Source organism: Nannospalax galili, unplaced genomic scaffold, assembly GCF_000622305.1.
Source record: "Nannospalax galili isolate Female #2095 unplaced genomic scaffold, S.galili_v1.0 scaffold281, whole genome shotgun sequence".
Classification (NCBI taxonomy): Eukaryota; Metazoa; Chordata; class Mammalia; order Rodentia; family Spalacidae; genus Nannospalax; species Nannospalax galili.
Window position 1 is genome coordinate 2,600,202 of NW_008349068.1, and position 27,839 is coordinate 2,628,040.

General features: G+C 38.1%; 1 protein-coding gene across 3 annotated transcripts in view; it reads left to right on the plus strand.

The window, feature by feature from the left end:
• Pard3b (par-3 family cell polarity regulator beta) overlaps positions 1-27,839 on the plus strand; it is a 1,142,550-nt gene that overhangs the window by 805,609 nt on the left and 309,102 nt on the right. The window lies entirely within an intron of this gene.

Consider the following 27,839-nt stretch of genomic DNA (forward strand, 5'->3'; position numbering starts at 1 on the left):
GATAGATAGCTATAGATATAAAACAGAGCATATGAAATTGGGCGGGGTTATTGAGGAGGATGCAGACAGGGGAAGGTTCCAAATATAATCAAAACATATTTATGAAATTTCCATAAATTCATTAAAAATTTTCAAACCAGGGGACTTGCTTTTTTGGAAGGTTTTCTGTGGGTAAGAAGCTTTTGAGACAATGAGAAATGAACAAAACAATTGCTGAGCACCCCTGAGACTGAGCCCTGCCTCTTCATAGTAAATGAACGGATGTAATTTTCCTGAAAGTCTCCTGTGATAGAATGAAAATGTTCACCCACTTCATTCCTTATAAAACATCCATTTAATTCTAATCTAGAACATCAGGAAGCAAGGAAACTTTGTGAAATAGTTGTTTATTCTCTAATATCTTTAATTACACTCACTTTACCCCATATTCAGTATCGCCTTTTGGAGGAACTGCCCAGTAAGTGATACCATGACCATGCATCCTTTCCTTCCAGGGATGCCTACTCAGAATTCCTAGCTTCTTGAGAGGTTCCCAATTACTGGACACTAAAACCTCTGTAACCTACAGGTGCTGTCACCTACCTGCCTCTCTTCCCGCCATTCATTGCTTTGGATATAAACTAACTCCTTGAAGGACTAGTCACATTCATATAGTCCATCTATGACCAGCTTTTCCCACTCTGCTTGTTCATAGATTCAGTTGTTTCTTTTGTGAGTATGTATATTTGCCATAATTTCCCAGTGGATTAGTAAAATATCAGTCTCCGATCAGGAAATAGTATGATGTCTTATTGCTTGCAATAGAATTATTAGAGAATAGATCTTAGAATTGCCTCAGGCCAGTTTCAGTCTAAGACTCAGGAAAGCTTTATCTGAGCATCTTCTTGGCAGGGAATGCTCTGAGGGCAAAGGATGCTCTTAGAAGTCAGTCCCCTTTCAGTGAGGGCTATCACTCTCCTATCAGGAGCCTAGGTTTAAGGACCACTCTTACCAAACGAAACAAATACAGAACATTCTAAGAAGTAACTTCTCCAGTGTGTCTGACCTTACCACTGTATTTCTAAACTGCAGGATTATCCCCAGTGAGGAGTCAAAATTTAGTGCAAAGCTACAGAAAATAAATGTCTCTATTTACTTGCACTTTTCATATATTGTGATCACTTATTTTTATTCTAGAGTCATACTTTATGCTGAACCATGGAAAGCACAAATATATTTATATTTTTAAGCTCTAAGCTGTTAGAGAGAAGCAGAGTCCCTTTGTATTAGGATTTCTTCTGAGGGATGAATAACAGTGGCCTGTCTTTGACGTAAATAGCTTTCATATAATACCTGCCAGGGACAAAGGTGTCTATAGGACAGAGAACAGTCAGGACTCCTTCTCCCCGTGCACGAACTTGGAAACAGAAAAATAACATTAACAGATTAACAAACTATCTAGTAGATGCTATTTTTGTGTCTTGGATAATTTTAAGTGAGGAAAAGGAGCTTCAAAGGGAGGACTTGATTTGCCCTGCTTTCAATTTTCCCTGATTTTTATCTTAGTGTAATTCAGTTGTTCTTGGTGTTCAGATTTGTGGTTTTGTTTATCATTGCAAATGGTTTCATTTTCATTCTGAAATCTAGATTAAGTTTCAGAGTTCAGCATGGGAGAGAGGAATTATTGAAAACATTTTCCCTGTCTCTTTTATCCTAGTGGTTCTTGGAGGATTTCAAATTTCATTGTCACTTTTGTAAATAAGTATCAGAAAGCTGTTGTCTTCCCCTGCTAGGCTGTGCTTGTCTTATTTGTGTGTTTGTAGTAATGTACAAGTGGTTCCCTGATAAAGTTAACACTTAGTTAATTACCCAGAGCCTTGACATGTCCTGTAATTGCCACTTGGCTAACCAACATTTGATGCTTGTCTTGAGTAGAATTTGTTGAGACCTTAAGAAGCAAGCTCTTGATGGATGGGGAACAAACCAAATAAATACAGTATTTTATGTTCTTTTAATTCAGGGCCAAGTGGATTTGGATGAAGTGTTTATTTAGTTTGGTGGCTGTTTCAAGATGCTGTGGGGTATTGATTCCTTTTATTACTAGCAGCCATTTAACCTGACCTCTTCCAGATCCAGTATTTTAAAAGCCATAAATTTTAACTTTACTTATGAGCAAAGGCTGAAACACTGTGAAAGCCTTTTTATTAGTTGAGCTCCACCAGTCTCGAGGCTCTTCTGTCACCACTGGCAACAGTATTTAGGGCTTCTTAAATTAGAGTGGCTGCTGGGCTGCTGGGGAGGGGCGGAGGCATGGATAAAGTGATGCTTTTTTTTTTTTTACATTTGGAGAGTGTGGGATTCCACAATGCCATAGCAGACAGGTGCAGGACAGAAGGGGCAAGCCTGAAGAGGAAAGCTTCCAGTTTATCATGTGCAATAAGCATTTGGTTCAGCCTCATCAGTACTGAATACTGCTTAGAAATGTGAAGAGAACTACAAGTGTCCAAAGAGTAAGGTGAAGCCCAAGTCTAACTCCAAAACAGGCACACTGAGATGATAACAAACCAAGAAATTTGCTTTTTTCTCTGAGCTATTATAAACAAGTACACACTTCACATCATAACTGAGTTATGTAAGATCTGAAAAAGACTCTAGAATATCACATTTAAGTCTTTGAAGATGTCGTAACTGGTCCTCTGAGCACAGGCAACTGTGTTGTCTTAACAAATTGAAACCTTTCCATTTACATATAATCTATTAATGACTGTCTGACCAGGTAGTATATATTTGAAGCCCTATTTCTCTATACAATAAAGAGAAGAAAGAAGCGTACATGAATTACTACCCTTGAGATGCATGAATACAGGAAAATATCTTGACTTTGGCGTTGAGAGCAAAATGGAGCAAATTCTCCCTGCGTGGCTTCTGGCTGTCACTTAACACACTTTGGTAGCTTTGGCGCACTGTGTAGAAAATTCCCTATTCATTTTCTAATCATCAAAGGTGTTTGTTTAAGCAAATTTTCTTTTCTTGACCTCTAGACCTGTTTTTATTTGTGCATGCAGCAAAACTCTAATATAGCATTAGTGATGTTATATAAGCAAAGAATTATTTCACCACAGGAGAAAAAAACCAAGAGAGAACGAGAAAAACTCATATTGAAATAATTTATGTAAAAATATGTGCAGGAAAGAAATATTGAATGAGGAGTTCCCTCTGGCTTCAATTTTTATGTCTTTGCAGAGGAATATAATCCAAAATGATCTGTTTAGTCTTAGTTTTTGTTATTTCACCTTCCAGATCTTTCCATTTTCACTCCTGATGATAATCTGTTAAGGTATCTCAATGACTTACATAAGAAAAAAATACCATATTTTGCTTTTAAAAGATAATGTTTATCCCAACTCATGTTTCTTAATTGCCAAACAAGGAGAGACTTTCATAATAATTTTGATAAGTCAGGGTTAAAACAAAATCAGAATTTTTTTCATCTCTTAAAAAAAATAATTGCCTTAGTTGGAATAGCTAAAATCAGGAAAACAAAAACAAGAGGAAAAGTTGATGAGGATGCAGAGGGAAAAGGAAACCTTATATACACTGAGGAGAATGTGAATTAGTCCAGTCACTGTGGAAGTCACTATGGATATTTCTTAAAATATTAAAACTGGAACTACCAATATGATCTAGTTATACCACACCTGGGAATGTACCTAAAGAATCGAAGTCAGCTTGCAAGAGATCCCTGCACAGCAATGTTTCTTGTGGCAGTGTTCACAACAGACAAGATCTGGAATCAGCTTAGGTGCCTATCAGTGGATGAATGGCTAAGGAAAGCGTGGTATGTGTATACAATGGTGTTTTGTTCGACTGTAAAGAACAAAGTGATATTGTTTGCAGGGAACTGGATGGGATAAAGATTATCACGATAAGTACAAAAACATGACTTACGAGACTAGCCCATCTTTTTTTTATTATATGTATGACTTAGTAGGTGAAGGACATGAAAGTAAAGGAGAATTATTAGGAATGAAGAAAATGGAGGTGAAACGATAACAGAGGGCAATAGAGGAGATGACCATCATCAAATATGTTATATACATGTTTGAAAATATCACAATGAAACCTGTTCCTTCATACAATTAATATAATCTAACTTTTTAAAAAAGAACCTGAACTTAATTAGACACAGGCCCCATATAAAATCCAGAACCTAGCTGGGCATGGTGGCAGATGCCTTTAATCCTAGCACTTGGGAGGCAGAGGCAGGCAGAGCTCTGTGAGTTCAAGGCCAGCCTGGTCTACATAGTGAGTTCCAGGACAGCTGGGGTTACAGGAAGACCCTGTCTTAAAAAGACCAACAAAATATAAATAAATAAAAATTTAAAAAAATCAAAGCTTCAGAATGCAAGACCCCTTTCATTGCTATGGCCAGAGACTTTTGCCAAGTGCTTTCAGAAGCCAGGAATTCCTACTAATTTAGTTCTTATTAACTTACTAATGTTTTATTTCCAGAAGTCTGACTTGAATAAAAATGAACTTGGACATTTTCATCACCCAAACCATTGTCTGATGGATATTCTTTTTTTTCACTTTTTAATATATTTTATTAAATTTTTGTTTACAAAACATCTTAATCATCTTTATACCCCCTCCCCCATCTACACCTTCCCATAGTCCCCCACCTGGATTTCATGCATTCTGTTATTTATGTTAAGGCCTATTGAGTCAAGCTAGTATACCCAGATGTCCCTCAGTGCAAGTTCATCCACTGGGGTCTAGTCAGCCTATGTAGTCACTGTCACTTTTTTTGTTTGTTTGTCTTTTTGAGACAGGGTGTCTCTGTAGCCCCAGCTGGCTTGGAACTCACTATGTAGACCAGGCTGGCCTCTCTGGTGGATATTCTATACCACAACCTTTTAAATAAGCATACATCCAACTTAAAAAAGTTAATTGTAATAAATTTTACATACCATAATTTTTACCATTGTATTTTTAAATGTAGTTTAGAGATGTTAAATACATCTATACTGTGGTGTCTCCAACTTTTAGCTTGTCAGATATGCTAATAAATGTCCCTCCTCCCAGCAGCCAGCCAGTCACTTCTCCACCCTCAGCAACTGCTCTCATTTGATGATCTCCACAAAATGTTTCTTCTAAACCCACAAGAGGGAAAGCAGTCCTTATCTTGGGGAAGTTTCTCAGATTTCTAGAAAAACTTTCTGTAAGGTTGGCTGTCATGGTGTGAATTAAAAGGTTATGTCAGAGGTTAAACTACGCAATTAAATCAAGAAAGCAGATTATTCTAGTAGCTGACATTAACTTTTGAAAAGAGACAGGATTAGCTGTAGTCACATATAAACTGCACAAAGCGAACAAAGGAGAAAAAATTATTTCACCAACTACCTCCCTTGAAAGAAAATCGTTCCATCTCAGACCTCTAATTTTTCAGCTTAATTCTGTTACTTGGCTCATTATCCTTTCCGGATTTGCACTCAGCAACTGATGCCCTGTGATGGGTTGTTTTTGTTTTCCTGCTTTAAAAAAATATTCCCTCCCTCCCCAAATAATTATCTTCAAATTAACCTTTTCTCTTACCAGAATATTTGTGGGAATAGAATACAGAAAATAGAAATGCATAAGCAAGACTCTTTAGGCAGGAGATAAATTCTTTGAGGCCACGAGGGGATCATTTATTAAATGGCTGCAGCAGTCCACTAAATGAGCCCCTTTGACCTGAAAGAGTTAATGCTCTATTGAAAGTGTCTGAATTGTCCCCAGTTTTACTCCCTTGGAAGGCTCTGACCCATTAATGGTGGTAATAATAATAATAGAAAACAATCTGCTCTGCCTCCATTACTCTCAAACCGTTAATGGTATCCTAATGTTTTTTTATTCTTTAAGTGTAACTGAAAACTGACATTCGGCCCAGCTAAAATTTCAAATGTAGTATGTTTTTTCATTACCATTTTTACACGCCGTGCAGGATGCTGAGTAAGGAATAAGGCAGAGGCTTATAATTGGTCTTTTAAATCATCATAAACATTTATTTTTTCCCCCATGGCTATATCCAGTGCCAATAACTCAACTATTGGATGATGGAAGAAACTGTTTAATGATGCATCACAAGCACCATCCTAAGTTCTTATCCAGAACAAGGCAGAGGATAGAAAAACATGGCCCATTGTTTGCTCTAAAGTTGATTTAAAAATAACAGAAATAGCCGGGGGGGGGGGGGTTCTGAAGGAATGTTAGTGATGAACGAAGTGTTCCCATATGCATATATATGTACATTTATGTGTACATATATACTGATACCTGCTTTTCAGAAAACCCTTGTGTTTTGTCCTCCTCCTCCTCCTCCTCCTCCTTCTCCCCATCCTCCTCCTCCTGTTTGTTTATTTTGAGACAGGGTCTCCCTGTAGTCACAGCTGACCTGGAACTTGCTACGGAGACCAGACTGGCCTCAATCTCACAGCAATCCATCCACTTCTGCCTCTGGAGTACTGGGATTAAAGGCATGTGCCACCACACTGGGCGTTTTATATTATTATCAGTAAGTACTAAGAGTAAAACAAGGCTTTGCAATGTTTGGGACAGAAGTGGTCCTTCTGTGTTGGGAAGCCACATATATAAAAGGCAGATAATGGTAATGTCACCTCTGTGGGGCTGTGGAGAGGGTATGAAGCCTTTGTCACGGAACTTGTCACATAATAAATTCTAAATAAAGATTAGTCATTGTTACTGCTATGGAGTGAAAACAAAGAAAGCATCCATCCTGCTTTCAGGTCCTTGGTGCTCAGTCTTAGGTGAATACCACCTAGAATACTGTATGTTTAAAAAAACTCCAGCCCAGTTTACTGTCTTCAGGAATAAACAGGTGTATTTAATCACCATGTTTGTACCCAAGGTCACAGACTTTAATCCTATACTGCTGGTGGAATTGACCATAAGCTGTTCATCTGGAAGCTAAAATTCTTGTTCTTTCTCTTCCTCTCTGTCGACCTTATCTCGGCATCCCATCCCTAGCTCTCCCACCTCATTGCCAAGAGTATTCCTTAGTGGCCAGCTTGATGTCTTCCTGGTCTCACCTATGAAAGTGAGTGCTCTCATCCTCTCCCACTTCTCCAGATACCTCTGATTGATTCTGCCTGTGTTTCGGGGATCTTTTCAGCCTAAAGAACTTTTTTGACCTTGCGTCTTCCATATCTTGATATGTCTACCTTGCTTGAAGTGCTTTTGATTTCTGCATTTTTTGACTTCCCTGGCAGCAACTGTTCACAAAGAGCTACTCCATGTCTTTAATCAGTGGAGTCCAATATTAGTTGAATGCCTAGGACAGATGTGGAAGAAAACCACTCCTTTTTTTCTTATCAATAGCAAAATACAACATGTAATTAATGATACTTTAAAACTTTTTGGTACATAGCACATCTCATCTGATCATAATAAAAACCTATGAGTTTTGTTATTAACTTCCTTGTTGCATGCCTGTCGTGCCTCAGTTTCATCATCTATAAAATGAAAATATTAGTGTAAGTTTTATATAATTACATGAGTTAACATATGTAACAACACATAATAAACCTAATACAAGTAGTCACTGGTATATTTAATAGGATTCTCTGTATTGTTTTCATTATTCCACTGCATCAATCAAGAAATTAAAGCTCACAGATTAAACAACTAAAGGCCCCAATCTTCCAATCCCAAGTCTGCACTAAAGATAATTCCTGTCAAAAGCTTTGTTGTTACGCACTTTATACTACTTTTAGTTCCCATTTCCTATAGTAAATTTATAGGAAAGCTCCCAATTCAATGGTTCAAAAATGTATGTGACAGGAATCTCTGCAGGAAATGCACTAATGTAGGCTGAGTCATCTCCAGACACAGGTGCCTCATGGAGAGGCAGGTGGAAGGTGTCTGTGGAGGAGGTAAGGGAACACTATGGGAGCAGCCAGCCCCACAAAGTGACATTGGATTTAGTCATCTATCTCTACAATCCTGAATAATATCTCCAATTAGTGTAATGACAGTGTTCCGAACCCTTCGTCAATCATAACAAGAACTGATTTTATTTCTCTTCAAATTGGTAATATGTGCACAGATACTTCTTATGAACTAGAGAAGGGTTCTTTCTACTCACAGAGGAGTCAGAGACTAGGTTAAATGAATGAATTTGATAAAACCCTAATATTTAGAATTTATCTCTTATAAAACACACAAGGCATAGACTGAAGTAGACTTGCCTGCATATGGCTGGTGTCAAATGCTCTTTACTCTGGCAAGGTCAACTCTGCACTCAGAAGCCCTCCAACAGTGATGTTCCTTGTTCCATACATGCCCGATCAAGCCAAAGTAGATGTAATTGGTGATAATGTGGATTGTAATATGGTAAGAGATAAAGAAGACAGTATTAAATCAAGACTCTACTTAGAATAGAAGGAAATCAATTTCAAACTGGCTCTTGTAAATAAGATGATTTGCTAATTTGTGTACCAGAAGTTCACAGAGTCACCTCTCTGTAGACACATGGCTAAATCCAGAGTCTCAACTTCAATAGTCCTTCTTGAAATTCTGGTTCCTTTCTTTTGCTTCATTCTTGTGGAAGCCCAAGATGGTTCATATCCACTGCAGACTTATATGCCTAGGAACTCCAGTAGCAAAGAAGATGAGTTTTTCCTGGTCACTGTACTAGATTTAATTCTGATTATTACTAACCAAAGCTGAACAGTGGGTAAAATCCACTGACTAATTATACCTGGACTACAAATACACTGGATGAAAGTCAGAGAGACAGAGTACCCCAAGGGAAACCCAGGATGCTTGTTTCAGGAAGAATAAGGGTCACTGGGTAGGAAACAATAAAGGATATTAACACCAGAGGGGCATAAAAGGGACAGCTGAGGGTAACTTGAGAGTTGTATTACTCTTCCTATTTCTCCAGAAGCTTCCCTGAGGCAGAGTAAAGCAGTATTTCCATGGACCCTGACCCTTCAGTCCAATCCAACAAGAATTTCAGCACAAGAAAGACTGATCATGGACTTCCCCAAGAGGAAAGTTATTAATAGAAATGCCACCTTCTTGTAACCTTGTTTCCTGCTGGCAAGGACTCCTTGAGCTGAGTTATAGGGAAATTCCAGCAAGTTGTCAGATTTCAAAACAACATTAAGTGGAACTTCCTTTTCATATTTGCCACCTCATTTATTTTGTGTGTCCCCATGTTATTAGTTTTACTGCCCATTAATCATCATATATAACAAAATATAGTAAAGTATGCATAAGAGGAGGCAGTAAAGGGTCTGGCCATGACAGTCATAACTAAGCCACATGAAGAGGAAGCCTAGTAGTGGCAGGCAGTACCATCTAACCTGTCTACTCAGGGACACACAAACATGAGCACCTCTTCCCTCCTGTTTGCTCTAAGACATGTCTGTAGACTTCCCCTCCTGGTCAGAGAATAAACTGGGAAAAATAGTTGTGTTCCCTCGGAGGGCAGGGGACTAACTATACCAAAATGCTTTTGAAGAAATTAATAGTCTGAAGTTTAAATTGTAAACATCAGATATTTTATTAAGAATGAGTTCCATTGCTTTTCAGCAGAGCTGACTCTCTTTATTTAGCCTATGTTCCGTCCATGCATTCTTTTCTCTAATACCAGTCTTATCAGGCCATTCCTCTTGTGAAAGATTAATGGGTTTTGATTATTCCTTTATTTAGGTGTCACCTTCGAAGCCAGATTTGGAAGACTTACATATCTTATTTTGTCCTCTCTATCCATGCTTACAACACACTTGCTTTCCCTTCACACTACTCCTCTGTGTGTACTTTCTTCCCAGTATACATTTCTTCACTCCTCCTCATGTGATTCCTCATGTGTTTTCAATCCATCTTCAGTGATAAACATAATAAATTCCTGAGGCTTTATCTAGTAACTCAACACACTGTGCTTTCTTTCCTCTGGGCCTCCACAACCCTAGATTGTATTAGTGCTGAGTCCTGGGCCTCCACAACCCTAGACTATATTAGTGCTGAGTCCTGATGGCAATGGCAGCATTCTTAGCATATTGTCCACAGGACTGACTATTGTCCAATGACCCAAAAAGTTCATGTCCTCATCTGGTCACTAATTCTGCCAATGGTGTCATAGATTCGTCAGAGGGAGAAAAGTCATTATTCTGGTGAGAGAAGCTAAGTAAGCCTTTACTTGTGTGCCTAAGCATAGTTATTCTCATCAAATAATATTAGCTTTTTACTTTTTTATGAAAATGGGTTAGACTACTAATAAGAGGAAAGAGGGTCAAAGCTAATTTTAAAATTGCTAAGGAACCTTAGACAGAATAAAGAATGAAAACTCAAAGCTAATGATGACCCTGGTCTGAATTATATAGATATGGAAACAGAAGTCCTAAAACTGTTGGTTTTAGAGAAGCCTTCATATGAATGTAAATTTTTCTTATTAAAGGAGAAATACTGGTAAGAGGTAACACTTATTGCTTTTTGCTGAGTTCCACAAATCAGGTTCATAGATCTGCATTAGGCAATCTTCTAACTCCTATGAAGGAGGAGCTATCATTGGGTCTAAAACTGATGAGGTAACTGAGTCACAAAGAGGAAAGTGCCAAGTTAGCATAACTAGTACATGGAGGGTCTGAGACATGAATATAAGAGATTTGATTCCAGAGCTGTGTGTGTAATAGCTATTGCTCTAAATTTCAATTATTACTGAAGTGGTATCATAGCCATCATTATTAATATAATGAGTAAAATCCAGGAGCCTGTACAATTTTTTTTTATTTCAAAGATGAGGCCTTCATTTCAAGAAAATGGAACTAGAAAACATGTCAGTATTGATGTTCTAATAGTCAACAAAATAGACTTCAAGCAAATATTAGTAAAATATTTTAAAATATCACTTGATTAATTAAAGAAGCAATATATCAAGAGGAAATAACAATTCTAAAAATGTACACACTGAACACCGAATTTCATAATAGAAAGTATTCTAGATATGAAGACACAGATTAACCCACAGTAATCATGAGTGATTTCAATACCCCACTCTCATCAATAGATAGGTTATCCCATCAAAACCTTGAGAAACAACTGAGTTAAATGAGACTATAGGTCAAATGGACCAAACAGATATCTATGAACATTCCATCCAAACACTGAAGAATATTCCTTTTTCTCAGAAGTCTTACAATGAACATTGTGTGCAAAATCTAAAGCAGATCATGTAATAGAACAAAAGAGAAGTCTTAAGGAATGAAGGAAAATTGAAATTCAGATACTCTGTATGAGCATAATGGAATAAAACTAGAAAACAATAGCAAGAGGGAATAGAGCATATATAAATTCATGGAATTTGAGCAACACACTATGATGAATGGATTTTTGAAGAAACCAAGAAGGAAATTTATTTTAAATCCCTGGAACTGATGAAAATGAAAATATCTCATCCCAAAACCCCAGGGATGTAATGAAAGCTTCCTTAGAAAGAAGTTTATAGTTATAGCGCCTACATTAAAAAAAAAAAAAAAAAAAAAAAACCAAAGCACTCTCAAAGAATTAATGACACACTTTATAGTCTGGAAAATCAATAGCAAACTGTGCTGGATAGCTTTAGTGTCAACTTGACACACCTGGATTGAGGGAGCTGCAAGTGGGGAACTGCCTTCATTGGATGGGCCCGTGGCCATGTCTATGGGGGCATCTTCTTGATTGTTGTGTGATGTGGGAGGGCCCAGCCCACTGTGGGTGGTGCCACCCTTGGGCAGGTGGGCCTGTGTTGCATAAAAAAGCAGGCTGAGCAGGGGCCAGGGGAGCAAGCCAGTAAGTAGTGTCCTTCCATGGCCTGTGCTCCAACTCCTGCTTCCAGGTTCCTGCCCTGAGTTCCTACCTTGAGTTCCTGCCTTGGTCTCCCTAATGAACTGTGACCCAGGAGATGTAAGATGAAATAAATCCTTTCCTCCACAAGTTGGTAGTGGTCAGAGTGTTTTGTCACAGCAATGAAGAAACAAGCTAGGACACAAACCAAACTCAAAGTCCATAGATGGGAAGAAATAATAAAGATCAGGGTAGAAATTAATAAATAGAAATAAAACAATTGATACAAGAATGAGGATACAAGAAATAAAGATCAGGGTCTTTGAAAAGACAAATATGAACAACAAACTCTTAGCCAAACTAACCCAAAGAAAGAGAAGACCCCAAAAATAAAATTGGAGATAAAAATGGAAACATTATAACATGTACCAATGAAATTCAGAAAATAATTCAGAAATACCTTAAAAGTTTGTATTTTAGGCCAGAGGAATGATTTATCAAGTAAAGCCACCTGCTGCCAAGCCTGATGTCCTGAATTCAATCCTCAGAGCTCACATGGTAAGAATCAACTCCCACAAGTTGTCCTTTGACCTCTAATGCGAGCTGCAGTGGTAAGAACGTGCACACACCCACATAAATGTACACACAAATGAGATTTAAAAATTTACATTTCAATAAATTGGAAAATAAAAAAGAAATGGATAAATTTATAGGCATATATGATCTGCCAATATTAATCCAAGAAGTTATAAACAATTTAAACAGATCTGTATCAAGCAACAAAATTGGAACAATACTAAAAATTACCCAACAAAAGAAAACCCACACCTAGATGGAGTCACTGCAGAATTCTACCAGACCTTTAAAAAAGAATAAAATAAATCCATCTTAAACTGTGCTGTGAATAAGAAAGGGAAGAAGTGCAACCAAACGAACTCTTTTTACAACTACATGATTATTCTTACACCAAAACTGGATGGCAATACAAAAGAAAAAGAAAAAAATAAAGAAAAAAATAAAATATAAACGAGTCTCCCTAATGAATGGAAATGGAAATTTTTTTCAACAAAATACTTGCAAACCAAATGCAAGAACACTCAAAATAATCATTCACCATGATCAAGTTAATTTCATTCCAGGGAAGCAGGCATGGTTCTGCATACTCAGATCAATAAAGACAGTATATCATATAAATAGACCCAAGGAAAGAAATCACATGATCATCTCAATGAGTGAAAAGATGAAAATAAAAATTAACTTTTACAAAATCCAGAACTTCTTTGCACTAAAAATTCATAAAGAAACTAGGAATAGAAAAAAAAATGCTTCAATAGAATAAAGACTACAAATGTACAGCCAACACAAATGTGGGCAAAAATCATTTCTGTTGGGGTCCTCTGTTATGCAAAGTAGAAGTCTCTTCACGTCGGATAGCTCACGAGCTCGGAAACCATGTGCTGCAGATTCCTTCATAGCAGAGTGCCTTCCTGGCATCCTCCCTGACTCTTCTTTTAAAGTGCTCGCCACAAATACAGGCCCTCTGGCACAGGAGCTACCAGGTTTTTAATCAGGCATTGTCTGATAGCCTGATAGAAGCCCACCGCCCTATGTAAATGAGGCATCCTAAAAGTACCTATCAGCTAAGGCTTCTTCTGCTGTCTCTACACTATAAATAGTCCTAGTTTTACCCCAATAAAGTTGGAGCTGGAGCTGAATCACTGAGATCTGAGCTGAGTCACTTGCCTTGAGCTGTAACACTAAATCCTGTGATCCAGGCTCCCCGGGGGGCGTTATTCCTCCATCACCGACTCACGGACACCCTGGCTTTCGCCGTCCCTCATACGCTTCCCGTGTGGTCCAAGTGGCCAGTGGACCTCACATCCTGAGGAAGGTATACGGGTGAAATAGGGACGGGATCGACTGAGTAGACCTCAGTAGTGGAGGAACTTTCACTGCCCAGGAGTGCCAGGAGTGCACGCTGGGACCCTGAGAGCCCAGCACGTGCTCGCCTATACATTTCTTCTAAAATCAGGAACAAATCCTGCTTCCTCTTTTTCCACTCTTAATATAATGTGTGAAGTCTCAGGTAGGGCAATGAGAACCTTTAGGAGATGAGGCCATGCTGGAGGAAGCTTATCGACAAGGATGGGCTTTTAGTGTCCACAGTCTTGCCCCACTTTGAGCGTCCTGTTGTGTTTCCTGCTATTTACAGATGTAGACATGAATGCTCAGTTTTCTGCTCCTGCCATCTCAGCTGCCATGCCATGCCACCATGATGGACTCATCCCTCTAGAACCATAAGCCAAATGAACTCCTCCTCTAAGTTGTATGGATCATGAGGTTTTATCACAGCAACAGAAAAATAGCATGCAGAGGATATGATCTTATGTATAAGACCCTAAAGACTCCCCTAGAAACTATTAAAATAGATACTTCCAGAAAAGGGGTAAGAGACAAAACTGATAAATGAGCACTAGCCTTCTTATATACCAAGAACAAACTTACTGAGGAAAAAAATCAGGAAAGCAATTCCATTCACAATAACCTAAACAAACAAGAAAACAAATAAACAAAACCTTTGAAATAAATCTAACCAAGAAAGTGAAATGGCTCTACAATGAAAACTTTAAAACACTGAAGAAAAAGAAATTGAGGAAGATCTTAAACAACGGTAAGATCTTCCAAGTTCATGGATTAGAACTAATGTTATGAAAACGACTATACTGTTAAAAAGAATCTACAAATGCAATGCCCATTAAAATTCCAAAATCCTTCATAGAACTAGAAAACAAGAATTCTGGAGCTGAATGGAAGCATCAAGACTCTGGATAGCCAAAGCAATCCTGAGCAAAAAGAAAAATGCTCAAGGTATCACGCTGAGAACAAGTTATACTGAAGAGCCATAGTAATTAAAACAGTATAATACTCGCATAGGAAAAGAGATCAATGGAATAGAATAGAGGGCCAACCTGTAAACCCATACAATTACAGCCACCTGATTATCAACAAAGATGCCAGAAACATACATTGAAGACAGCCTCTTTCACAAATGGTCTTCAGAAAATTGGATATCCACATGTAGAAGAATGAAATTAGATCCCTATCTCTCATCCTATACAAACATCTATTCCAAATCCATCAAAGACCTTAATGTTAGACCCCAAACTCTGAAACCATTAGAGGGAAAACACTTCAAAACATAGACCTAGGCAAGGACTCCCTGAAAAGGGCTTCGGCTAATCAAGAAGTTATGCTAAAATTGACAAAGGAAATTGCATGAAATTAAAAATCTTCCATACAGAAAAGGAAACAATTGAGTGAAGAGACAGCCTACAAAATGGGAGAAAATCTTCACATCTAACAGAAGACTAATATCTAGAATATATAAATAACTAAATACTGAGAAGTCAAACAACCCAATAAATAACTAGGCTATTGAAGTGAACAGGTAGTTCTCAAAAAATGAAGTACAAATGTCCAATAAATATATGAAAATGTATTGAACATTATTAGACCTCAGAGAAATACAAATTAAAACTACAATGATATTTCATCTCACCCCATCAGAATGGCAATCATTATGAAGCTAATAACAAATTCTGGTAAGAATTTGTTAAAAAATGAGACCCCTAAGACGTTGCTGCTGAGATAAGTATAGCCACTATGGAAATTAATATAGGGATTTCTTAGAAGACTAAAAAACAATAGATCTACCATATGACCTAGCCATACCACTCCTGGGCATTTACTTTTCAGTCAGCATATCACAGAGGTACATGTACATCCATTTTTTTTGCTGTACTATTCACAGTAATTTCATATGGAACAAACCTAGGTGTCTATTAACAGAAGAGTAGGGAAAATATGGCATAAGTACACAATCCAATTTTATTAAGACATAAAGAAGAACAAAATTATATCACTTTCAGGAAAGTGTATGCAACTGGAGATGGTCCTATTGAGTGAGGTAAATCAATCTTGGAGAGACAAATATCATTTGTTTTCTCTAATTTATGGATCCTAAATGTCACATAGATATATGAAATCATGTATGTATACATGACATGAAATATGGAAGCAATGTTGTCCAGGGAGGATGGAGGGGACTAAGTGGAAGAGAAAATGAAAAAAGTGGAGCAAAAGAGAAAAGTAGGGAAGTTGAGGGGGCAGATATGGTCAAAGTATATTATATATTTGGATAGAAATATCCTTATGAAACACAGGGCTACATACAGTGAATATGCCACATAACCGGGGAGGCTTTGTTGCTCTCGTGTGGCCCCTTCAGGAACTCTGGTGCCATCCGTTTGTTTGTATTCACTTTGTTCTAACCTGGTATAGCACATCACTTATTTATAAAGCACCAAAGAAAGTGGGAAGAATGTTAGTTCAAGGGTAGTCCAGGCCAGATCTGCCTCATATAGCATTTTGTGTAGCTTTGCCAAGTCAGGGGGTCATGTGTCCTTTTGTCTGCAAACTCAGGGAACTTGATGAGAAATTGGAAGAGAATCAAGTGGTTGTTCTGACATTTACAAGATATAATACATACGCAGCACATCTTAGGGACATAAAAGAAAATCATAAAATACCATTGGAAATTCCCTAAATTTACCATAAATTAGATTTAAATTTTTACTGTTTTAAATAGACAATAGTCTCATAAATCAAAAACCAGATAAAGTAGTCGCTTAGTGTTTAAGATTGGTGACATACTACCTGCCCTAAGTGCTGTAAGTCAGACATAGACAAATATGTTCATGTCTTCCCACACTATCACAATGTATTAAATAACAATAACTTCACAAGATACAGTAGTATCAATGGCAGCTACTTGACAAATATTCTGACTTTCCTTGGTAACCCTAGCCAAGTAAACACAGGTTCCTTTAGTCCCATCTTAATTACCAATATTAACTCTCAGATCACACATTGCACTTTATAGAGTAAATCAATATGTATTTACCTGTACTTATGCATGTGTGTAGGTTATTGACTACAAAGGGTCAAGAATTAGACTTTCAAAGATATTTAAGAAGCCAAAGTTGGTAAACCAATAGAGATGTGAGGGTCTGTACTGAAAAATAATGAACCCCAACTGGGATGCCATTGTTAGTCACAGGCTTAAGAGATAAACTGTAGAGAGAAGTCCAATGGTCAAAGTGAGCAGAACAGGGACTTCAGGTACCTGTGAGAATTCAGCACATACAGCTCAGAGCAGCCAAATACCCCATCTGCATCTCATTCTTAGTGACAAACTCCACAGCCACCTTGACCATAGCTCCAGTGAGATTCAGTCATGGGTTATGGTGCCTACTCCCACAGAGGGCACCATCAGACTCTAATCTCAGTCACATAGTGCGATCTGTCTTAGTGCTGAGCTATGGTATATGCAGAGATCTGTGGCAAAGCCCTCATGAGTTGAGATGACTGCCTTTATGAAAAAGACTCCAGAGAGTTCCTTTGCACTTCCAGCTTTTGAGGACACAGTGGAAAGATGCTCATCTGTGGACCAGAGAGTGGGCCTTCAGCAGTTATCAAAGAGACCAGCTCTTTGATTTTAGAGTTCCTTAGCCTCCAGAATGTGAGAATTTTCTATTGCTCATAAGCCACCTAGGTCTTTTTGTTGTTGTTGTTGTTATTATAGAAGCCCAAACTGATTATAGAATACATGAAATATGTGGATCTTGCAACAGAAGACATACTCTGGTATGGGTTATCCAGCCTTCCTCCTCCTTTCTACCTCTGTGTTATCATGACCATATAGCTGGATTTGGATGGAATCAGTTGTGTACAATGTGATCTTTTATAAAAACTTGGTAAACTGTGGTGCCATAGAAAACGTTAGTTACTTCTACATTAACTTTTCATTTTTCTGTGAATCAAATACATACCCGAGCTACAGAATACTCAGTAAATACTACTAGCTGACTTCATTTTGACTTTACATTTTAACATTAAATTGAAATCTTATGTAAAGTATGCTTATAAAGAAATCATGATATATTCTAGCACAAAGTAAAAATTCTCACTTTCTGCCAGCTCTATAAAGAATTAAGTAAATGAGAATCTGAGGGCATTATTTTTTAATTATATTCAATTGGTGTATTAGTCACTTTTCTGTTGCTATGATAGAAACACTGACCCAAGCAATTTATAGAAATAAGAGCTTATTGAGCTACGGTTCAGGGGAATTACAGTCCGTCATGGCAGGGAGGCATGGTGGCTGGAACAGGAGCAGAAGTGAAGCTCTCACATCATCTTGCAGGCGCAGGAAGCAAGAGAGCTACTGGTGATTGGGCAAGGCTTAAGAACTCTTTAAGCCCACCCCCAGTGACATGCTTCCTCCAGGATAGCCACACCTTCTAAAACCTCCCAAAACAGCACCACCATCTGGGGACAGAATGTCCAAATACTTGGAGCCTATGGGGGACATTATCATTTAAACCATCACATTCCACTCCCTGGCCCCCATAGGCTCATGACCATATAAAATGCAAAATGCATTTAGTCCAACTTTAAAAGTCTCCATAGTCTTTATCAGTCTCAATACTACATCTCAACACTATTTAAAGGTCCACATTCCAGTCTTTTCTGAGACTCAGGTAAATATCTTAACTGTAAGCCTCTATAAAATCAAAAGACAAATTACATGCTCCCAACATACAGTGGAACTGAATACACGTTACCATTCCAAAACGAAGGAATAGAAGCATAGTAAGGAAATACTGGACCAAAACTAGCCCGAAAACCATCAGGGCAAACACCAAATCCAGTGGCTCCATGTCCAACTTCTGGGATTTTACTTCCAAAGGGCTTACATGGCTCAGCCTCTCTAGCTATGTTGCGTGCAACACACATCCCTCTCTTGTACTGGTACCACTCCCTGTATGCAGGTCTTCTTGACAGATGCCTCACAGCTCTGGCATCACGAACTTCTTGGGGTCTCCATTGCCAACCAGGCTTCACCTTCACAGCTTCATGCGATGGCCTACCAGAGCCTTCTCTAGGCAGGGGAATCCCTGCTTCATGCTGCCTGGCCTCCAAGCCTCTCTGAAACCTCAGAGGAAGAATTGATGACCCCTTCACTCTTCTGTCTTTCATGTCTCTAAAGCCAGCACCAGGTGAAGGACACTGCCAAGTTTGACTGCAAGTTTGGGATGGACCCCAGCCTGTTTATCCATTTTGGAAGCTTTTCTATTAGGTGGCCCCTGCAGCATTTTCCTTTCACAAGTTGGAGGCTTAACTGGGTGTTGAAACCTCAGAGGAAGAATTGATGACCCCTTCACTCTTCTGTCTTTCATGTCTCTAAAGCCAGCACCAGGTGAAGGACACTGCCAAGTTTGACTGCAAGTTTGGGATGGACCCCAGCCTGTTTATCCATTTTGGAAGCTTTTCTATTAGGTGGCCCCTGCAGCATTTTCCTTTCACAAGTTGGAGGCTTAACTGGGTGTGGTCTTGTGCAATAGCCATGCCACCATTTCTATGTTAGGCTGTCTTGAAATTTCTTCTACCAGAGAGATTAGTCCATTTCTTTTCAACTTAGCCTCAGGCAAGCTTTTTGGCTGTGGGCAGACTCCAGCCAGACTCTTTGCTAAAATATCCCAAGTACTGCTTAAGTCCTTATTTCCCTCTGGGACTACATTGTTCTCAGCACTTCTTTCTTCCAGGTATTTACTAGAATGGCCTGTTAAGCTCTGCTTACAGCAATGAACCACTTTTCTAGCCCAAACTTCCAAAGTCTTCCACATTTTTCCAAAACCCCACATGGTCAGGTTCTTCACAGCCAACTCCCACTCTCTGGTACCAATTACTGTATTAGTCACTTTTCTGTTGCTATGATAGGAACACTGACCAGAGCAACTTATAGAAGGAAGAGTGTATTTGAACTTACTGTTCAGGGGGAATTACAGTCCATCTTGGGGCGGGGCATGGCAGCAGAGGTGGCTGGAGCAGGAGCAGTGGAGGCTAAACTCTACATCTTCCAGCAGGCACAGGAAACAAGAGAGCCATATGGCAAGGTTTAAGAACTCTCTAAGCCCACCCCCAGTGACATGCTTCCTCCAGGATAGCCACACCTTCTAAAACCTCCCAAAACACCACCACCATCTGGGGACAGAATGTCCAAATACTTGGAGCCTATGGGAGACATTATCATTCAAATCATCAGAATTGGGTATAAAAGTTAGAGAAATATTTTTAAGTATAATGTTTAGCCTTGAAAATTACAGTTACCCAATATATATGTATAAACTATTTTCATGTGGATACCTTTCAAATAATCACCAACATTTGGCCTTCTAGTTATGCTAGGGTTTTAGCGAAACTATATTAGAATTTCTTCTACTGTACTTTTGGAGTTCTGTGGTACGCAAATCACATAAAGATATAAAGCACTCAATAGTCAAAGCAGAAGAAAGATATGCAGCAGAAACAAGACACACAAAAGAGAAACAGTAAAAAGAGGAAGCAAGAATAACGGAAGCAGTCTGTTCAGAGTGAAAAGCCCATCACTGATACACAAGAAGGAGCTGGAAGACAAGTAAAGGTGTTCTCCTGGAGGTAATAAAGAGAAAACTAAAGTGCACATTATGTGGAGATGTTAGAAATGGTTACTATTACAAAGAAAGAAGATAAGTGAAAGGAATGACTAGTATAAAAAGAAAGGCAAAATACAGAAATGAGTAATTACAGGTAGAGCAGAAGATATTAAGTCATTGAAAGTGGCAGAAAAGAGCTTAAGGGTTGTGGTAACAAAGAATAGATGCTGTAAGAGGGCTTGGGGGAAACGAAGCACTGGGGAAATGTTTTGCCAGGTAAAACTTCAAACTTGCAGCACTGAATAAAAATGATATCTAGGTACTTTAACTCTCTCTTACCTGTGTGTTCCTCTATTCCTGCAGTAAGTGTTTAATGAGTTCTTCTCTGGACTAAGGATACATCCCCAGCAAGGCTAAGAAACTTTAGGTGGCATTCAGGGATCCATTTTCATAGTTAAGATATGTTTGCCATTTACATCAAGGTATTTGGCTCTTATGTGAATCCTTTTATCTCTCTACTTTAATAATAAAGATTGTCTGAGTTCTTCAGTTTCAATATCATTTTGGTGAGATAGGTGGGTATAGAGATAGATAATGAGAAGATGATAGAGATAGCTAGATAGCTAGATGACAGCTAGACAGACAGACAGGCAGACAGACAGACAGACAGAGATAGATAGATAGATAGATAAATGATAGATAGATATAGAGAGAGATAGAGAGATGATAGGTAGATAGATGATAGATATAGATAGATGATAGATATAGAAGGATGATAGTCATATAGATATAAACCATATATATTATATATTTTTATTTGACAATTCTCCCTTAGGTTGAACCATGATTACATTTTCTTATGTACAAAATAGAAACAAAAAAATGTCAGTTTTTTTTTTAATGTAATGAATTTGCTGTTTATTACATTTTCTGAACATAATTTGAGTCTTAGGGGAAAAAACTCCTTGTGGCATAAGATTTTGTCTTTTGACTTATAAAAGAAGAATTTTTTTCATGAAGAAATTTCAAGTGTATAGCCATCCTGAGAAACATTTGAAGATGCTTGGAGGGCCATGTCCATTCTCATAATCAAAAAGGTATTTGTTCACATAATCTTTCCATATTTTCTCTAGATATTTTCACTTTAAAATAGACAGTGTTTGGAGACAGGGTAAAGAGATTATGCAAATGTATGACTTTTAATGAGAAGTTCATTATTGAACATTTTGACATGAATTTCAGGAAATGATAAAAGGCTCTGGGATTTATGAGACCTAAAAGAAAAAAAAACCTCTGCTGTTACAGAACTTGGAAATTGCCAAGAATTGAAACCCACATGGCAGCAGATAATGTAAAGCTCAATTGCATTATGCCCTATGGTAATGAACAGGAAGCAGGGCTGTGATAAGCTGGGAATGATGATCAATATTTGGAATACTGAGATAGGCAAGAAGGTAATTAGGCCCATTATGGACACAGTTAGCACAGATAACATAATTTGGGAAATTATACATTTGGATGTTATGGATAATTTTTTCAAGGCTAATGGATCTTCAATGATATCTATTAAAGCACATAAGACATTTTGCCTCTAGGGAATCCACTAAAAAAATCAAATACAGAAAAATTTCAGTAAGTGTAGTCTGAAATGGAAAGATAAAGTGGAGTATGATGGCGAGTAAAGTGGTGTTGTGACTTCCTACTTGGAATTTACAGTAATTTTTCATTTGAAGGGTTTTGAGGCTATTAATTTCACATCACACTCCCCATGAAGCAGTAAAGTGTTTCTATCATGTTTGCCCAAGTTCATTGTTCATAATAAGGCAAGACCAAATCAGTAATGAAAGCAAGTTCTCTTGACAAACTTTTAGATTCCTACAGTTTCATGCTGAGACCCCTGGATAGCACCATAGTTTTGAAACCTAATGCACTACTGAACACAATCCCTTTATTTTAGGAGGGACTCTAACTTAATTTTTACTGAGTACCTTGAGGGCTATTGATATTATTGAAATGTTCAGGCTCATTTATTATTATTATATGTGTATATAATAACTGGAAGTCATAAATATGTATCATACATATAAATATATCTAAACATCAATATAATGTTAATTATAACATTCTCACTGAGGAAAAAAACTCATCATGTATCAAAAAGTGAATACATTCCCAAATAATTCCTTATTTTTAATAAGGATGTACTGGAAGATGTTTCATCAATAATGGAAGACCTAATTACTGGTCTTCTGGATCAGACATTCTTTTATTGTCTGATTTTAATGCCTGAGTGGGGAGTTCAAACATTGCCAGTGAAATCTCAGACTAATTAAATGATCATAGCCTAAGGAAAGGGCAACCAAGACTCCACTATTAATCTTATTAAGAAGAGCCTCTCTATGTGATGTACAGATAAACGCATAAACCTTATTTCAAAAGAAAAGTATGTAAATAACTGTTTATTAAGAGATCAGTTTTGGGCTGGGCTGTTGGTTCAGTGGATAAGGCACTTGTTCAACAAGCGTGAGGACCTGAGTTTGAATCCTCAGCACGCACATAAAAAGTTAAATATAACTGCACGTGCCTATAACTCCGACATTGAATGTGTTGAAGCAGACAAATCCTAAGAGTTTGCTGGCTAACCAGCCTAGCCAAAAAGGTAAGCTCCCAGTTCAGTGAAAGACTGCGTGGAGAGTGATGGAGAAAGGCACCAGCAGTTTTGTTCTCACATCTGCATGCACAAGCACAGGTGTGAGTACCTGCATGCTTATGTGAATGTACCACACACATTCATGTACCATACACAACCACCACATACACATAGAAAAGGTTGGTTTTGTTTCTTATTAGAAAAGCAAAGATAGGGGCTGGAGAGATGGCTCAGCAGTTAAGAGCACTGACTGCTCTTGCAGAGGATCCAGGTTCAATTCCCAGCACCCACATGGTGGCTATGAACCGTCCTTAACTCCAGTTCCAGGAGAATCCAAAGCCCTCTTCTGACCTCCACAGCGTATCAACACAGGTGCACTCACATGCACACAATACACTCATACACAAAATAAGAATAATAAATAAAATAATTTTTAAAAAGCAAAGATAGTATTTCTTTATGAAGTATTTTCCTTCATTCTGTAGAAGACATGGTCACATTTGAGAATGGAATGGCCAAATGTGAACCGAGTCCATTGCAGTAAGACTTCATTCTGAGGTGAAGAGGTGGCATAGGGATACCATTGGCATAATTACCACAACTGCTTAACAAGCACTTACATGTGCCAAACACTTTTCTGAGTTTGTCTTACCTTCATTTTACAGATAAGGAAACCAAGGTACAGAGAGATCAATTACTAAAGAGATTGTAGGCAGAGTGTGGATGCTTGCGTTTCCTACAGACTCCCCTTTTAATGTTAACAGCTGACTACTCTCTAGACACCTCTATTCCCTGTTATCCAAATCATCTGCCTAAAGGAAACCAACAGCAGTTCTCAGCTACAGGGCAAGTGAAGGTATCTGACACCTTAGTCCTGAATCTCAGTTGTCTTTCAGGTCTTCAGGTTCGTAGTATGTTGAAAGGGGCTCCTTACCCTCTCTTTATGGGAAAAATTGTAACAAAACTCCTTTAAATCTTTTTTTCTGTTTTGTTTCATTGTATGTATAAAGCATTTTTTAAAGATTTATTTTTATTTTGTGTGGGATTTGCCTGTATTTATGTATGTCCACCACCACATGTATTCCTGTATTTATGTATGTCCACCACCACATGCATTCCTGTATTTTTGTGTGTCCACCACCACATGCATTCCTGATGCCTGAAGAGGCAAGAAGAGGGCATTAGATCCTCTGGAATCGAAGTTACAGACAGTTGTGAGCTGTCATGTGGGTGTTGGGAACCAGACCCAGGTCCTCTGCAAGAGCTAATGCTCTTAACCGCTGAAGCATCTCTCCTGCCCCACAAATACATTTTTATTGGTCAATTTTGTTATTTGACAATTTTTGCACATGTACGTAATGTTTCTGATTACTCTGCCCCTACTCTCTCATATCTCTTTCCTACTCCTATCAATATACCCCCCCATTCCTACCAGTCCTCTTCCCAGATTCATGACTCTAGGTTTAATTTTGTTGACATTTAGTTTGACCAGGGCCTTCTTTGTGACCATTTGACATTTAGTTTTACCAGGGCCTTCTTTGTGACCATTGGACCAGAACTATCCATTGAAACCTGGTAGGGTCATCAGTGGGTACACAACTGAAGGCAATGATTCTGTCTCCTTGAATCTAACAGTAACAAATAGTTCAAGAGTGAGGGGTATAACCTTCTGAGCACCTGGTCCATCCATGCCAGGCTGTTGATGGGCCCATTCTTGCACAAACCCAATGCAGGTGTCTGAAGCTTATGTGAGTCTGTGATGGAAATGGCTATGTCTTATCCAGAATTTATCATTTTGTATTGCTTTTCCATAATTTCTGGCTATTACATTCTTTCTGCCCTGTCCATTTCCTAAGCCTCAGAGAGAATGGTATAGATGTCCTGTTTAGAGCTAAGCACACATTCATCATGTGTCTATATGTTTGGGGTTTGATTTTACAAGTGTCTCTATTTTTTCTGGAAGAGACTGAATGTGTCCAAGGATTGTTGAGTGCAAAAGGCATGACCTGAAATTCCCTTTTATTCTTATGTGGAAGGGTTTGAGGACCAAGTCAAGCCAATTCTTCCTTTTGGAACAGATGGAATCATCAAAAGTGTCATGATATTTTCTAAACCAATGAACTTTGGTAGTATTTCCTTATGAGGCCTGAATTTTAAGGAAAATTTTATCACATGATATCCAGAATATTTTATTATAACATCCTGAGAATAATTTTGTTAGTAAATGTTTCTTTCAGTTTATTCTTCACAATTGCATCATTTCTTTGATGAAGTCCATGTGTGTCAGTTCATGTCTGTGAGAGAACAGTAGGTTCATTTAGAACTTATAGAACATGGCAAATGGGTGGAGAAGTCCTGAAAAACTGGCTGCTAAAGGCTAGCATTTGCAAGTAACCTGAACTGACCAGGAATTCACTGAACATTCAAATGCAGACTGTCTGAATACTCAAAAGTGGGACAAGCAAGTGATTAAATCTGGACAGGGTCCATCCCATGACGAATAACACATGGTATCCATGGATCATGTGCCCAGACAATTGCTTACCATCAACCTAGTCTCCATCACTTCAGCTGTAAATGAAAATGTAAAGACTCATCATATTTTAGGGCGACTTAATGAGCTCAAGTAGCTGAGATTTTGATTTTGATAAATTACTCACTTTGTATTATTCCTTCAAGGAGACCTCTACTTTTAGACGGAGTCTGGGAAAAAAATATGACCTGTGTAAATAGTGAAGCTAGAAGAAGAAAAGGAATCTTCTCATTCTGAAAACTATAAAATTTCCTACAAATTGTCAGCCTATACTGACACTGATGAAAGTAGTAGGGAGGACAGTTTGACTGTGACAATCACATGCTCTCTACCTGATAGGGCACTTGCCCCAAGTGTTTGCTGGAACTTAGCACTGAGGCTCATCAGCTGCTCCTTCCTGTGCCTGCTAACTTTGACCTTTTGTTAAAGACCTAAGACACAAAAGAACACATAAGGCCAAAGTGAAGATTTATAGCAAGGTCCTTTATCACCAGGAGATCGACTTCAGTCCATTCATGTATGTGTAAATCCTTAAAAGGACCTTCCTGATTTGGGGGCTTTTCTATCTAATATCAGTGTCTTTTCTGGGCCTACATTCTGTTTACTCCCTAGGAATGAATTGAATTCTTTTTCCTTAAGAGGAAAATCCCTGGGTCCAAATATAAAGCCTAGGACTCAACCTTTTAATTTTACTACATGTGACTTGCGATGGCAATAGGCTGTACGGGTGCCCAGCATCACTGGGCTTCTCATTTAAGACTTCTATTTTTATCATATCAAGTAAATTGATTGCCAGTTCTATCAAACCTTTCATTCACTTATAATGAGTATTTGTTTCCCCTCAGAAGTTCTTGCTTGGCTTTAGGTGAGCTCTTTTCAGATAACACACCTTATATCTTGGATGATTTATTCACTCTCAAGTTCCCTGGAATTTATTGCTAAAGGTTGAAATGAATACTTACAGTTTGGGCTCTAATATAATCTCCCATGTGACAATTAATAAATAAAAGATGATTACTGCTGTTGACAGAGGATCTAGGTCTTCTCAGTTCTTTTCTTCATGTTCTCACCAAATTTTACGTCAGACATCTCTAGGGGTTGATGCTAAAAAGTATATTCTATAAATTCCAAAGCTTTTACTGTTGTTTCAATATTCCCAAATCTCTATGTTGCCTTTTGTTTTCTTGTCAGAAATAATCTAATTTGATTTCTGTTTCTTTATTTCACCTCGCTTACTTTGAGTGGAAGAAACATGCCTTTTTTTCTGGATTTAGCAGTAGCATATCTTTAATATGTATGCTTGTAAGTAGCACTTGAAATTTCTTCCTGAATTCTCTTGTATTTTTCCCTCAGTGTCTTTTCAGTTTCCTTTATTGAATATGCATTGTCATTTATAAAATGCAGTGGTTATTGTTATCATGTGTATTGTTCACAGTGTGAAGTTGCCTCCTGCAAATTAATGATGAAACCATAAAGTGATATCCAATTTTTGCAGTTTGCCTGCTTGACTGGCTGGGTTCCAGGGCTCATCTATGATAATATTGTGATCGTGGAGATGAAGGAAGCGAAGGTAGCTTGACCATACTCAAGTAGAGGGCAGATGCTGAACACATCTTGAAGTAGTAAAGTGCAGGGTACTGAGCAGAAAAGTTGCAATTGAACTGTCTCTGCTCCATGCTCAGTGGGATGTTTATTAAGGATGCAGCCAAAAGACATGACTTCTATATTCTCATCTATAAAATGCTAACAGGGGCTAGGCATTTGGTTCAGTAACAGAGTATTTGTCTAGCATACCCAAGGCCTTGGGTTTGATTTCCTAATGCCAAAAATAAAACACACAAATAAATAAAATTCTAATAGTAGTACCAGTCGTCCAATTATAAAGATTGCAGTACATCGATATCAGTAAAAGACTTAGAGTAGTGCTTGGCACAAGCCAAATAGTCTATACATTGCTAGCTATAACCATGTTTTTACATATTTTAGCAAAGGTAGAAGTATATGTATTGCTATTTAACCTTATAGGACTGCATGTATACATTATGCCTTTTCTGTACTTGTCTTATATCCCTTGTACTATATAGTAAACAACTAATAGTCATGCCATGGTGACAATGGAGGTAGAAATGGAAATAGCAACAACAGTGATGAAAGTTATTGTCCTTAGCTGAGCCTTAGGATATTCTGTGCATTAAAGTCGGCACTTAACGTACATGAGTTTTAATATATGCTCATTCCACATCTATTAATTATATCCAGAAACAGTGCACTATCATGATGACAATAGTCTCTCTCATAGCTTGGGTCGGGGAGT